Genomic DNA, 14,297 nt, shown 5'->3' on the forward strand with positions numbered 1-14,297 from the left:
GGCCACAGCCTACACAGGACGAGCGGAGAATAGCCAGGGGGACCCCCTCCCCCCAAACACCCTCCTGCCTTCCCTGCCGGGGTGCCGGAGCCCCACCTTCCAGCCATGCTCCGTTAGCCAAGCTGATGTCCAAGCAACAAGGGCTTGGTGGGGACAGGAGGGAACACAGGGCTCTGAGACACGACAGGACCTGAAACGCAGGCAGGCAGCTACATTAATTATAAAACCTAAGCCACAGCTTTATTTGCTCTGTGGCCATGTCAACACTGAAAATTTTATATCAAAATAGAGATGAAAAACAAGGGACTCATGGCAAGATCTCCCGAAGTCGTGGCATAATAGCACCTCTAATAGTAAATTTCCGGCATTTGTAACGTGTGTGTGTGGGGGGGGGGCGGAAGTGGGCAAGTGTGATGTGGCCAAGCTGCTACCTGAAGTTCTATCTACCATGTGCCCATCTCTGGGGTGAAGTCACAAAGTCAGACTTGGGCTCTTGCATATAAATAAACCTGCACTTTTTCAAGACCTTCAATTTCTAGAGTAGGCGATTGCTCATTTCTCTTCCGGTACTAAGGAGAGCTATTCTGGTGCTTACGTTGCATATTCCCACATCAGCATTCTATTTTCTTTTGGCTGACGGCGATCTCAGAGGGAAGTCCAGAGCCACGCCCTGGGAGTGCTCCATGGAACGCACACCCAGGGCTGAGATTGCAGGGAGCTCTGGGAAACGCTGCGTGGGGCTGTGGCAAGTGTTGCCTTGGTCTGTCTCGCCCTCCTCCGTTGGGGAGAGGAGGCCATGGGGGATCTCACTGGTTTGAGTTACGACCCACGGGGCAGCTGTTCTGCAGCCCAGCTTACCAAGGCCCAGACACTCAGCAAAGAGAGGCCTTTGCAATGCAAGCACCAGGATGCCACCTACCACCCTCTGCAGCCAAACACCACTTGGTGGCTTCCTCTTGGTCCTCTGGGCCAGAGACTTATGGGTGACCTGGTTCTGGCTGTCACTAAAGTGCCCACATCCTTCACTGTGTCTGTGCTCACCCCTACACTCCAGCCCCGTGGCCTTCCTCCAACTCTCAACTCTCCCCTCCATCCTTCCCACGGCCGTCAGAACATCCCTCTTCTGTCCCCTGCATTTGGAAGGCTCCTGCCCTTCCCTTCCCCTTGCAGCTCACACCTGCTTCACTTTCAGATCTCAGCTCGGCGTGACTTCCTCCTGGAAGGCGCCCCAGTATCTGACAGAGGCAATCCCTCCTTTCAGGGCCCCAGAGCACCAAGCTCCTTTTCCTACTCCTGCGATGGGGATTTTCCACCTACTAGTGAGATTAGGCTCCACTGGAGGGCAAGGCTTGCTCGCTGCTCTCCCTGGCGCCAGTAACAATGCCCAGTGCATGGCAGATCCTCAACGAATCTGCACCGCATGGATGGGATGAAGAAAGGAAGGAAGGCTAAGATTCCGGATCTTATAGAGAAGGCACAGATAAGCTCTAGATAATAGAAATCTAAGGGAGACACAAAGAAGGGCTACTCTGTCATCTTAAATCTTTTAGTAGACACATTTAAAACAGGTGAAGTTGATTTTAATAATATAATTTAAATATATATGTCTATGTATGCACATGCAAAATATTATCACTTCAATATGTAGTCAATATAAAACAAGCATTAGTGGGATATTTTACGTTTTTCCATGCTAAGTCTTTAAAATCTAATATGTATTTTAGATATCACAGCACTTCTCAATTCTGACCACTTTTCAAATGTCCAATAGCCACTGTCCAATTAGAACAGCTCTAATCACCATGAGTCCGTGGTGACCACAGACATTTAGATGGGTGTTGGCTACTATACCTTTAGAAGTTTCATGGGGAAGGGCAAAGCAGGTTCGTGGGCCAAATCTGGCCTGCTCAGTGTTTTCGTACATACTGCAAGCTCACATGGTTTTACATTTTTAAATGATTTGGAAAAAAGATTAAAAGAAGAATTATATTTCATGATACATGAAAATTTTATGAAATTCAAATTTTACTGTCCATAAATTAAATGTTATTAAAGCACCCATTTGTTTCCATACTGTCTATGACTGTTTTGTGCTGCAATAGCAAAGTTATATGGTAAAATATACGGCCTGCAAAGCCTAAATTATTACTGTCTGGCCCTTTATAGCAAAGCTTACCAACCCTTGGGTATAGGGTTGCCAGATGTATAAAATACAAGATGCCCAGTTAAATTCTTATATCCGATAAACCACAAATAATTTTTAGTATGTTTCAAATATTACATGGAACATTCTTAAACTAAAAACATATTTGTTATATAGCTGAAATTCAAAGCTAACTGGGTGTCCTGTATTTTTATTCGCAAATCTGGTAACTTAACTGAGCTAAAATATGATTATTTTCTCACCGTAGAGACATATCAGTATCTCATTGACATAGAAGAGCAAAAAATACTAATTAAAAAAACGACTTTCAGTGCTTCAAATCAGCCATGAACATTTTGGAAACTTCCACTTTAATTTGAACTCAGTTCAAGGGCACTTACAGTGACAAAGATTGATTTAACAGTTATTGGGAGAATCACTTAAACTTTACTGCACTAGTGTTTAAGAACATGAGAGCAATCAGGCCCAGGTTGAAAAATTCCCCATAAGAAGAATTCTTGTTGTCTATTAAAATATCTAGGAATATATTTTTGCTACTTGTGTTCAAGTACATTTGCATGTTATTGTTAGTTTTTGATGCTTTTTTATAGTCAATTTTGTGCTTGTAAGAGAGGAATCAGCATCCGAGAACAGAAATCCAATTCAAACTTATACATGGGGAATATAAGAGTCCACTTAAAAGAACTTGACTCTCAAATATCCTCCAGAAATGAATTAAACCAAAGTCCAGGGTCACCTGCAAAAATGAACTTTGGCTTCTTCATTTCGCTGAAAGCCAACCCTGAACTTGCCTGGAGAAGCTGAAAAGAAATGTTCCCTTCAGCCCAACATGAGGAGGCTTATGTAAGACACAGGTAAGTTCTCCATTACCATCTGGGCCCCGAGCCGTTAATATTTGATGCACTCCTCATCATCTCTGTTTGTGTAATTTGTCAACACCCAACAGGTCCTCTGCCAGCTATGCATTAAAACTATTTTCAAAATATGTCATTGTCAGCCCTTGGCACACTCATTACTTATTAAGATAAGAGGCCGGATGAGGCGAGCAGGAGGTGGCTTGCTTACTTAAACACACTTGACTCAACTGCAGGGGAATCAGACAATCTTGGGAGTCACAGGATGGACAGGCCTCACAGCCTCACCCCCCTTTACTGGGCAGATGGAGAAACTGAGGCTCAGGGAGGGGTGGGGGCCTTCTCAAGGTGACACAGAAGTTTTGTGGCAGAGCTGTAAATAGAACCCAAGTTTCTGATACTCTCGGCCCATCCCCACCACCAGCACCACTAACATTCTCCTGTGTGCACAAATTTTAAAAAGAGGCAGAACTTCCCAGATAACTATCTCCTTGAAGAGCAAGTCACCCATAAGGGCAATTAAGACAGTGTTTTCCAAGTATTGAATACACACCCCTAATGCTACTCAAGATGATATAAGCTGTCACATATATAAACTTTTAAAATCAAATGTTCATTTTAATGCATTACAAAACATACATCAAAGTTATGATGGGGAGAATGTGCATTCAACCTGTGAATTTGTAAGTAGCATTGCTTAGGTCAAACTATGGCATAAATAGAGATTCAATATATAATCAGTTTTAATGTAGTCATACAACACATGTTTTCAATAACATATATGTGTATCTTATTTTTTTATTACTTTTCATAATTAACTTTGGTATTTTAAAGATAGAAATTAGCATTCAGGAATTGAAATTAAAATACACGACTCATGATGGCACAGGAGTTTACAGACATAGCAAGAGAAATAAAGGTGATATTTGACAGACCAACATTTAAGGGAGCTCTAAGTTATAATACTTAATTTAAACTTATTAATATAAATTTTCACAACTGTTAAAAGTTTATAGTAAAACTGTATAGTTACAAGTTATAACTTTGTTAAAATATAATACCTAAGCAAAATAGCATACACACAAAAGAGAAAGTTTTAGGATCTAAACTGTAAAAATGGCATGTGCTTTAACTCCCCATTGCGGAGACCCCAATGCCTACATTTTCACCTGTTCTCTGTGAGATAGCTTACTCTTAGGAAATTCAAACCGAGGTGTCTGAACTGCTCTGGTTCAATGAACTACCCTGGAGACAAGTGCATTCACAACAGAGGGCCGTGGGCCTGCTCAACTCAAGCCAGTGAAATGAAGCACTAATGGTGGAAATTCCAGACTTCAGCTAGGAATGGGAAGAGGTGTTTGAGGGTCCAGTAGGTCTGCATCTTATGCCTAAGATGCAGACCTGCATCTTTGGCAGGCCAGTCAGCACAAGGCCAAACACCAGAATCGCTGGGTATTATTATATTTTGGTCAGGGTGGTGTCTGATAGAGGCCGCTGCAAAATACTAATGTTTTTTCTGTAGAGACTTTAAGACCAAGAAAAGAGCAAGAACCTTAGTTCTTTGCAGATACAGTAATAATGGATGATTAGGGTTGTATGGAAATAAGGTCACTGGACTGTCCCTTGCCACACCTTTGCTCAATGGCACATTCCAGGATGAAAGGAACATCACCTGTCTGATTCCCCGCTGTGTCCCCAGCCCAAGGGCACCAAGAGGACATGCGATAAAAATGTGTTCAATGAATGAATGAATGTCGAATGCTTGCTAGTGCTTTCTTTAATTAATTAACTAATTATTCTCAAGGTTTAGGTCAAGTCCACTCACTCCGTCCACAGCTACTAAGTGCCTACTCAAGCCAAGCTGGGATGGATTGAACATAATGAAGGCCCTCGGGCTCTCGGCTTTGGGGCTCATTGACTACTTCATGGCACTTGACAGTTTATCAAGTGCTTTCCCGTGGATCATCTCCGGAGACTCTTGCCTATAAAGCAAGTACGACAGTGGCTGCCAATTGACATTGATGACACCGAATGTCTGATAAATCAATGATCTGGTTCCAGGTCACTCAGCTAGCAAGTGACACAGGCAGGAAGGAAGCTCCGGTCTTTCTACCCTAACTCCTATCCTTTCTCTGAAAACCAGTGCTCCTCACCTTGAACTTGCTTACGCAACACCTGCAGGTGTTACATGCAGACATTGCTCTAGCAAGTCTGGAGAGGAACCTGAGATTCTGCAGCTCTAACAAGCCCCCAGGTGATAGTGCTACTTCTGGTCTGTGGGCCACACTTTGAGCAGCGGGGCTCTCAACTAGACCATGCTGTCTCACATGCCTCCAAGGGTCCCATGCCTTGCAACCACTGAGGCCAGGAAAAAATAAGTACATTAAGTTTGGCCCTTAATCTTGTTGGAGATAAAACTTAAAAGTAAGCCTACAAAAACCTACCCCAATTGGGCCATCAGGAATCTTTAACCCTTAAGATTTCTACTTCAAAAAATTGAGGCCACTATAACAGAAAGAATATGGCATTAGAGCAGCTTCTGGGCTCAAATTGCAGCATTGCTAATCCCAGCCACGGAACTTCAGTAAAGGTATTTACCCTCTCTGAGGCTAGGATGGGTTCGTTTGGAAAATGAACTTGGAGCGATGGTAGAAAAGTTGAGTGAAATGAAGTCTGCTCATTCCTAAAATTGATATTTCCGGGCAGTTAACATGACTTGTACTCACTTACCCCAACACAGGGCCACCTGTAAGGTGTGCACAGCACCAGACAAACATTTTTGGCAGGGCCTCTGCCTATCCAATGAAATTTTTCTTTTTTAAAAATGCTTTACAAGATTGACAGGCTCATGGGAAATATAGTTATTAATATTTATGAAGATTCAGAATAATGGGTGGATAACAGGTTACTTCGGTAGTTGTTTATTCTCAAATTGATGCAAATGGAGATTCTCTGTAGTGCCCAGGAACTGTCTCTCCATGTTCTTTACCACCAAATGCACCATCCCTGGCTAATTTCAAATCTCTGCTGCAAGAAAAAGGTAGCAACAGTCATTCCCCACAGTGCCATGGCTCCATTCCAACTTGTTTGCACTGATACAGTATAGACCTCTGCCCTGCCCAGCTACTCTCTCCTAACACCGTCTATTAATGTTGATTACAACACGACACACATGTAGCCCTCCCATGAACACCAGCTGCCAATGACTCTCTCAGAGATTGTTACTGAGCTTTGTTAATGATGACCACAATTCCAAGTCTTATCTAAAGTATGCAGAAAAAGTCTATGATGATTAATGTTCTTATTGTGGATAAATTTACTTTTCCACATTTTATGGATAAAAAGTAGAGCAACACACCATCCAACCATGTCTTCTTTTGAACTCCATACATTGCAGCGGCTGCATTTCTACCATGTTGATGGCCCTCTGCCTTCCACATCACTACCACAGGGAGGGTAGGTGAGGCTCTATGGCCAGACCAAGAAGAATGAGAGGTCCCTTTAGTGGATCCCTCTCTTGTCTGGCATGGCTTAGGAATTAGCTGGGAGGGCATGATTTTGCCACATCCATCTGAGGCAAGAGAGGTCATGGAAAGACCTTCTGGTGATGCTGATCAAGGTCTAGGGAGCCCTTAGAGGAGATGGGCATGACCACTTCTGATACCTGGGGCGGGGGGAGCCTTTGGAGGGAATGCAGTGACCAACCCAGGGGACAGGACTGAGGGCCCACTGCTCTCAGGAACTGATTCTCTACACAGAAGGTAGAGAATCTGTGCATGGCCTACATGTGTGGCTAAGCCCAAGAGTCTGGAGTGGACTGTGGGTAGCCAGAGCCACATTTTCCTATGCCTGGTGTGAGAGGTACCCCAAATCAGGGTGTCAGCTGCATTCTGACTGGCTAATCTCATGCAATCCTACAAAAACAAATACCATGCACACAGTGGGAGCAATCAACTTCTGGCCATCTTCCTGGAAGCAGGGTGGCCAATCGATCCCACACATGAATGTCTGCAAGTAAGTCAGAGAGTGCCCTGTGGGGGAAACCCAGAGTGGGCCCTAGGGGATTATGACCAAGCTCAGACGCCCCATCAGACTGCTCCCAGGCACAGGCAGGGCACTTAAAATATTTCCAGCATGTCTCTCCAAAGCATGGGAGCTCCTGAAAATAAGGCCATGGCAGGGACCCCTACCTTCCTTTAATAATCTTAGGGCAGTGCAATGGCAGGAATGAGTTAGAAAGGCCAGCAGCATAGAAGCTGTGAGCTACTCCTGGCATCCTTGGACAAGCTTGGCACCCAGGGGACAGAAGCTCCATGCGTGGCCTGGGTGTGGAGGGGAGCCCCTCTCTTCTGAACATCTATTCTTTGCTAAGACACAGATGCCAAAAGGGCATGGGTCCCGCTCCCACTGCCTGCTGGGGTCAGGAGAGAGGCAGGCCCTAAGCAGCGATGGATTGACCAAGAAGGGACTCTCTCGTGACTCCTCCTTCCTTTCTCCTCCTGTCCTCCTGCCTGCACTTCTCTTCTGCTGCCATATACACGTTCTCTGGCGAAACAGCCCAGTCTGGCTGCTGTCTCCAGGTCTCTGTCCCACCTGTAACTACAAACCTCACAATCAGAGAGTCAGGGCAGGGCAAGCTAATAGAGAGCTCTTCTCAGAAGGCCAAGGATGGGGGGAGGCAGTGAACATACCCACGTCACCACTTTTTCTCCCTGTTGCGTGAACATCACACGAAGCTGTTGTGAAGGTCGAATGAGATGATGCCACCAAACACGCTCAACCTGGAAGGGATGTTGATTATCTTTTCTTCAGATGATGATGCCCCAGCCAGCTGTTCTCCGAAGTGTCAGGCACTTTATTTTAATAGTTACACGCTTCCACTTGCATTTGGGAAAATACCTATGACTACTATCTCAGGGAGGAAAAGCATCTTTTCCTCTCTCCTCCTAGGTTCAGTGTCTGGAGGTCAGCAGATTAAACTGACATAAGACAGATTAGCAGGGAAAAAAATTATGTATGTGTGTAGCGTGCATACACATGGGAGTTCTCAGTGATAAGTAAGCCAAACGGTGGTTAGAATTTCGGGCTTATGTATCTAATTTAGTAGAGAATGGGAGGAGGAAGAAAAGGATCCTATCAAAAGAACAAATAGGTTTCTTTTGGGAAAACAATGGGTTTCAGGAGAACAAATGAGAGATAAGAAAGTTTGTGATCATGTCTGACTCTACAGGTACCAGTTGTCTTTCTGTCTCCTTTAGGGACAGAAATTTCCCAAGAGAGGGATGTAGGGTAGGTTTTATTTGCATGCTTACTTAGGAGAGTGGATTCTTTCTGAAGAGGCAATTTATACATGCTTTATTTCCCCCAAGGTTGCTGTTTTTAGTCAGATAAAGGAAGCTCTGAGGTGGCTTATTTCTGCTTCTGTCTTCCAATCTCAAAAGTCTTCAGCCTAAAATAGCCTTTCTATCAACTACATCAAGAGATAAAGTAAAAAGGCATGTCTCAACTTATTCATTTAAAAAAATGCTAAGTAAATGGTGGTACAAGCATATAAGGATGCCAAGATCATGATGCTGTTCCATAAGTCACCAAGTGAGAACTGTCATCCCAAGCCTGTGACGAAAACATGCATTGTTAGGACAATCTGAATTAAAGTCTTGACTCATGACTGGGGCTGTACCTTAGACAGTGAGGTCTGAGCTGTCCCTCCTTTGCTCTTAGAGAAGAAAAGTCAAGAAGAAGGCTTCTCTCTGACCAGGAGAGCACCTAAAACTTCCTTTTTCAGATACTACCCAATTTTCAAGTCTGGTAGCCCCCAGTGTCCCTTCCTCTGGACTCCCTCAATATATTTTTGCTTATATAGATTTTCTGGCATTTACCTCTGGATTCTTTAATTTCCTGCAGGTACAGATCTCTTCTCCCATTTACATGGCAAGCTCCTGGAACAAGATCTGGGACTTATTCTTCATGGCATCTGCACTGCAAGTAATCTAATGCACGTTCCCCACAGATACTTAGTGATTGAATAGGTTTAGAGGGTCTGTCAAATAGAGGTTGCTCTGGATACCTTCTGGGATTCTGATTTATATCCCATCATGAAAGGCATTGAAGAGGTAAAATGTTCCATATCTAAGCCAACCCCAACTAGGCGATTATAAAGCTATGGACAATCCAGGACTCATCATGGATTCTTTGGGAAGATCTCAACGTTGATGGGCCATAAACATCTCTTTTTATTTCCAGCTAATTACTAAAGTGCCATCTCTTCTCTGATAAGATACTAAGATTGGTCACAGCTATGGGCTTAATTAGGAACCAAATATTTCATGTTGTCTGAGATGTCATTTTATGCTTCTAGACTGTGTCACCACAGCTGGGTATAACAGCCAGTGCTACTGGCTCCAACCTCCATGTTTATAGTGACATCTTGGTTTCATCATCCAAAAGAATACTATTCAGTTCTTAATTCTTAAGATCATGGCTGTCTTTTAAATGTAACTGCTCCAGATTTCTAAGTTTCCTTTTTTTTTCTCTCTCTCTTGCTGCTTTTGGAAACTTTGCTGATAAGGCTGCAATTTCTTAAACACAAAAGCCATAGCAATAAGACTTTAAATTCATTATTAAAAATAAATTAAAAACCCCCACACACTGAAAGGTCTTTTTTATATTCCTCTGGTTTATCTGGAAAATGGATCTTTTCCAAGGAAATAGGAAAATTTTTCTTGATCTTTGATTTAGGACATTGTCTTTATTTACCCTGTACATCTTGGGGGCAATTTCAAGATTTTATAATTGATGCAATTCATCATAAATACCTTTTGGGCAAAATACAGAAGTATTAATCAAATACCCAACACCTCATTATCTGACATTTGGAGAAAAGGATTAAATTACATAAATTTATGAGCAATATCATTGTAAAAGCCACTTTTTGTGACTAGATTTTTTTTTTTTTTTTTTGATACAGGATCTCACTCTGTCACCTAGGCTGGGGTGCAGTGGTGCAATGATAGTTCACTGCAGCCTCAAACTCCTGGGCTTAAGCAATCCGCTAGCCTCAAACTCCCCAGTAGCTGGGATTATGGGCAGGCATGACCATGCCCAGCTATTATTTTTATTATTATTATTATTTTATTTTTTGAAGAGACTGAGATCTTGCTTTGTTGCACAGGCTGGTCTTCAATTTCCAGCCTCAAGTGATTTCCTGCCTCAAGCAATCCTCCCTCCTCAGCCTCCCAAAGTTCTAGGACTACAGGCGTGAGCCACTAACCCCAGTGACTGGATTTATAATAATCGCCTGTTTTGAGACTTCAGTTTTCCCATGCTGGGCCAACAGACCCAGAAGGTATTCCTAGTAAGCTGAACCACCTCACATTTTCTGGATCTTTGTATTTCTCAGGAACTTCCATATGTACTATAATGTTTATGCCTCACACAGGGTGACCAAAGTCCCAGTTTGCCCAGGACTTAGCACTGAAAGTCTTGCATTACAGAAAACCCTTCTGTCCTGGGCAGACTGGGACAGTTGCTCACTATAGCACAGCAATCTAATGAATTAAGGAGGAAAGAGTTTATGCCCATTTTACAGATAGAGAAAATGAGGTAAAATATGGTTGTATAACTTCCCTGAAGTCACAGAACAAGTCTTCTTACTGTGGTCCACTTCTCTCTCCACTGAAATCTATGCTGTTCAACTTCCTTGTGGGCTCTGGGCAGGAATTTTATCATACTTATCTTTTCCCCCATCCCTGGAGCAGTTCCTGGGTCTGAGGAGTCACCCCACAAATGTGTGTGAAATAGAACTGAAACTCTGGGATAATGGCTTTTCTTATCTTTCTAAGGCTTACAGCATAATTAACCCAGATCAATGCTAAACACTACAGAAAAACTCAAACAAGGAAAAAGATATCAACTCTGTTGATATCAACTCACCTTCTCTACTACAGGGCGCCACTGTCTGGCTCCTGCATCCCCCCCAAAGTTATCATCCATCTCTTCCTGATGCTGTGCTTGTAATTCTCCATGTTAAATATGCCAAATACAGCCATCTATGTCTTGAGAATGTCTCATTTCCCATCCATATCTCCATCCTTACTGCTCAAGTTCTAATCCAGTGCTCCCTGCCCACCATGCCTCCCCTCCCTGCCTTTATTTCCTTCCCTTCCGAGACTCCTCTTCCTAAAACCCGCTCCACGACGTCACTCTTCCACTCGTGAACTCCCAATGGTTCCCAATTGCTTGCCACCTAGTTGAAATTCCCTTCTTGTTACCCGAATTCCCTAAAAATCTTCCTCCAATCTACTCAATTTTACTTCCCACTCTTTCTGAAGTAGGTTTTCTAGTAAAACCAGGACTCTTACTCTCAATACTCTTCCATTGCTTCTGAGCTTGAAATGTCTGGGAAGAACCCGGTGGAGTTTTGGAAATGGAAACATAAGATGATAGTAGGAAGCTGACCCTACACACATGGGGACACCAGTTTCTGAGTGCTGAGTACTTGGTGACATTGGAGTAGGCAAGGTTGCTCAAGCAGGGTGTCTAACCCACAGCTCACAAAGAGGTAACCCTTGATCTCAATTCAATTTTAATTAGGCCCTAAAATAATTTTTAAAAAACATTGAGGTAGCTTTCAATATGTTAAATGATGATCTTTTACATGAAATCCACAATAGCTTCTCTTGAAAAGGTTTTAGATCTGGCACCTGCGTGCAACCAGCCTTCCCACCTGGCCACTCTTAGCTGGACTTGGTTTGTTCTTGGAGTGAAGCAAATGCTGGTCAAGTTCACACTGGGCTTCCTTTCCCCTTCATCTTACCTACTTGGAATTTGTGACCTTTTATGTGAAGAAAGTGGAAGGGAGAAGAAGGGTAGAGAGAGAAGAGAAAGAAAAAGGGAATGAAAGAGAGGGGAAAGGAGAGAATGGGAAAGGAGAAGAAGAGAAAGGAGTGAGGAAACGCAAGCAGGGTGGGGACGCAGGCTTTACTGCAGAGGCGAGGATGTGCAGGAAGGAGTCAGACGCTTTAGCTGGGCCAGCAGTGAAACTCCACCGCAGAAGAAAAAGAAAGATCACATCCAAGATGACATTGGAACACATGGCCAGAGACTGAGCCCGTCCGAAATGCACCCTCCCATTACCTTGCCTGTCCTCACCAGTGAACGAGGCAGGCCTGCATATCAGTCCCTGCCATTAACAGTACTCTCTGTCCTTTATTCCAGCACATTCAGCTCTCTCAGTGTCAAAACTGAGACCTTCCCCCCAGGCCTGTCCCTTTGTCCACGTGCTGGCCTGCTGGGACCACAGGCAGACAATCAACAGTGAAAGTCAAACCTGCGGTGGGAAAGACCTCGCTCTCCAGTGTCCACGTAGGCGCCTCCCCTGACTGTACCGGCGACACTCCTTGTCCAGAGGTGGCCGGCAGAGTGTCGCGGCCGCTGCAGTTATGTCCACGTACCCAGTGGAATATTCCGAGAACCCCATATCCTCCCGATCTAGGCTTCCTGTGATGCCTCTGGCTGTTTCAAAGTTTCATAAAAGTGTCAAGGGGGGCGAGTGATTTGGACTATAGAATGTACAGGTGCAACAAGGCGATGCTATCACACAAGCCGGGAGTTAAGACATAAAATAAATCCTGCTTCAAGATAAAGTGGAAGGGTGACTGGGCTCTCTAACTCATGTTTCTCGGCACAAGGCCTTCATTAAATAAATCTCTACGAAATGATGGATTGGACGAGTAGAATTGCAAACGGAATACGCTGCCTACTGTTTAAGCGATAAACAGAGTTTTCATCACCTATTTTATCCTCTAAGTTTTATGGTTTGCCATTTCCGACAACCTCTGACAAGCTCTCTTATTAGCCTAAGAGGGAATAATTTTGATAAACAAGTAAATATTGTTCGATCCTTTTGGGCCTTTCGCCTGAAATCTGGATTCATTGATGCACGTTCATGTTTAGATGAGAGGCACTGACTGTCGTAATCTACATGTAATAGGCATTATGAGATTTAAGAAAAATAGCTCGGCCGCAGTTGAGTCAGTTTAGGACAGATCATTATAAAATTCCATTATCACCGCTACAAGTTGGACTATTTGTCATCACAGAAGAGATGACAAGCTCAGAAATACTACATTTGTTATTATCAGATGATAGATGATATTCCATTAAAGCTGCAATACATCATGGGCAAAGCTGCAAAGAAGATATCAAACCTATCAGGACTTGACTTATAATTTAATTTTCAAAAGCTGTCAACTAAAATTCCAAAGGCTAAGCATTTTCATTTTTAAAGTTCATCTTATTTATTTTCCTCATCTGTTAGTCTAATTTCAGTGATATGGCAAAAATAACTGATTATGTGCGATGTATAATTCTCTTCTTTTGATTAGGTAATATATCAGGTGTCACTTAGGTATTAAAAATTAAATGACAGATAATAAAACAAGAGAGTCCCATAAAACACATCTTATTTTGATTTACTCACGTTTTGAAATATAACAGTAAAGGACAGGTCAATATTTGTTAAAGACACACACATGCTGCAAAAAAGCATATTTACCCATTATTAAGCACTCTTTCATGCCACCTATAGGGGATCTGAACATGCTTTTCCATTTGATGTTTATAAAATCTTTTCACAGATGAACAACTACTTTTTAGCTCAATTCTATAAATCATAATCACACATTTTTTCTATATGTGCAAGTGCTTATGTTTTCCCTATTATTATCATCATTACCAACATTAAGCACTCAAATGCCAGCTGGGACAGGAACAACTCTTATCAGTTTCTACTGGTGTAAACAGAAAGACACATCCTTTCCATTTATGGGTGTCTTGTTCACACTCACAGACTTGCAGATATATATTTGTGGACCACCTAATACTAACTTTATGAAAAGAATCAGCAAATTTAAGAGGTGGGAGGCAACTTTGAGATTATTTCACTGGCTCAGAGAAAGGAAGGAATTTGCCCAAAGTCACACAGCAAGGGAATAAAAATGATTGGCGAAGAAGCTGTGATATGGGATGTCTATCCTAACTTCTCTGATATAACACCATGCTGCTTTTTACAGTGTCTTATGAGAAATATAACTCTTAATACTCACCGTTTGGCAGAGAGTCTGGCCTACAGTTGGTACTCCTTAAAGATTTGTTAACAAAATGGACACAGAAATGGATAGAGGGAGGGAGGGATGGATGGATGGATGGAATGGATGGATGGATAGATGGATAGATGGATGGATGGATGGATAGATGGATGGATGGATGGATGGATGGAT

Source organism: Microcebus murinus, chromosome 20 (genome assembly GCF_040939455.1).
Source record: "Microcebus murinus isolate Inina chromosome 20, M.murinus_Inina_mat1.0, whole genome shotgun sequence".
NCBI lineage: Eukaryota > Metazoa > Chordata > Mammalia > Primates > Cheirogaleidae > Microcebus > Microcebus murinus.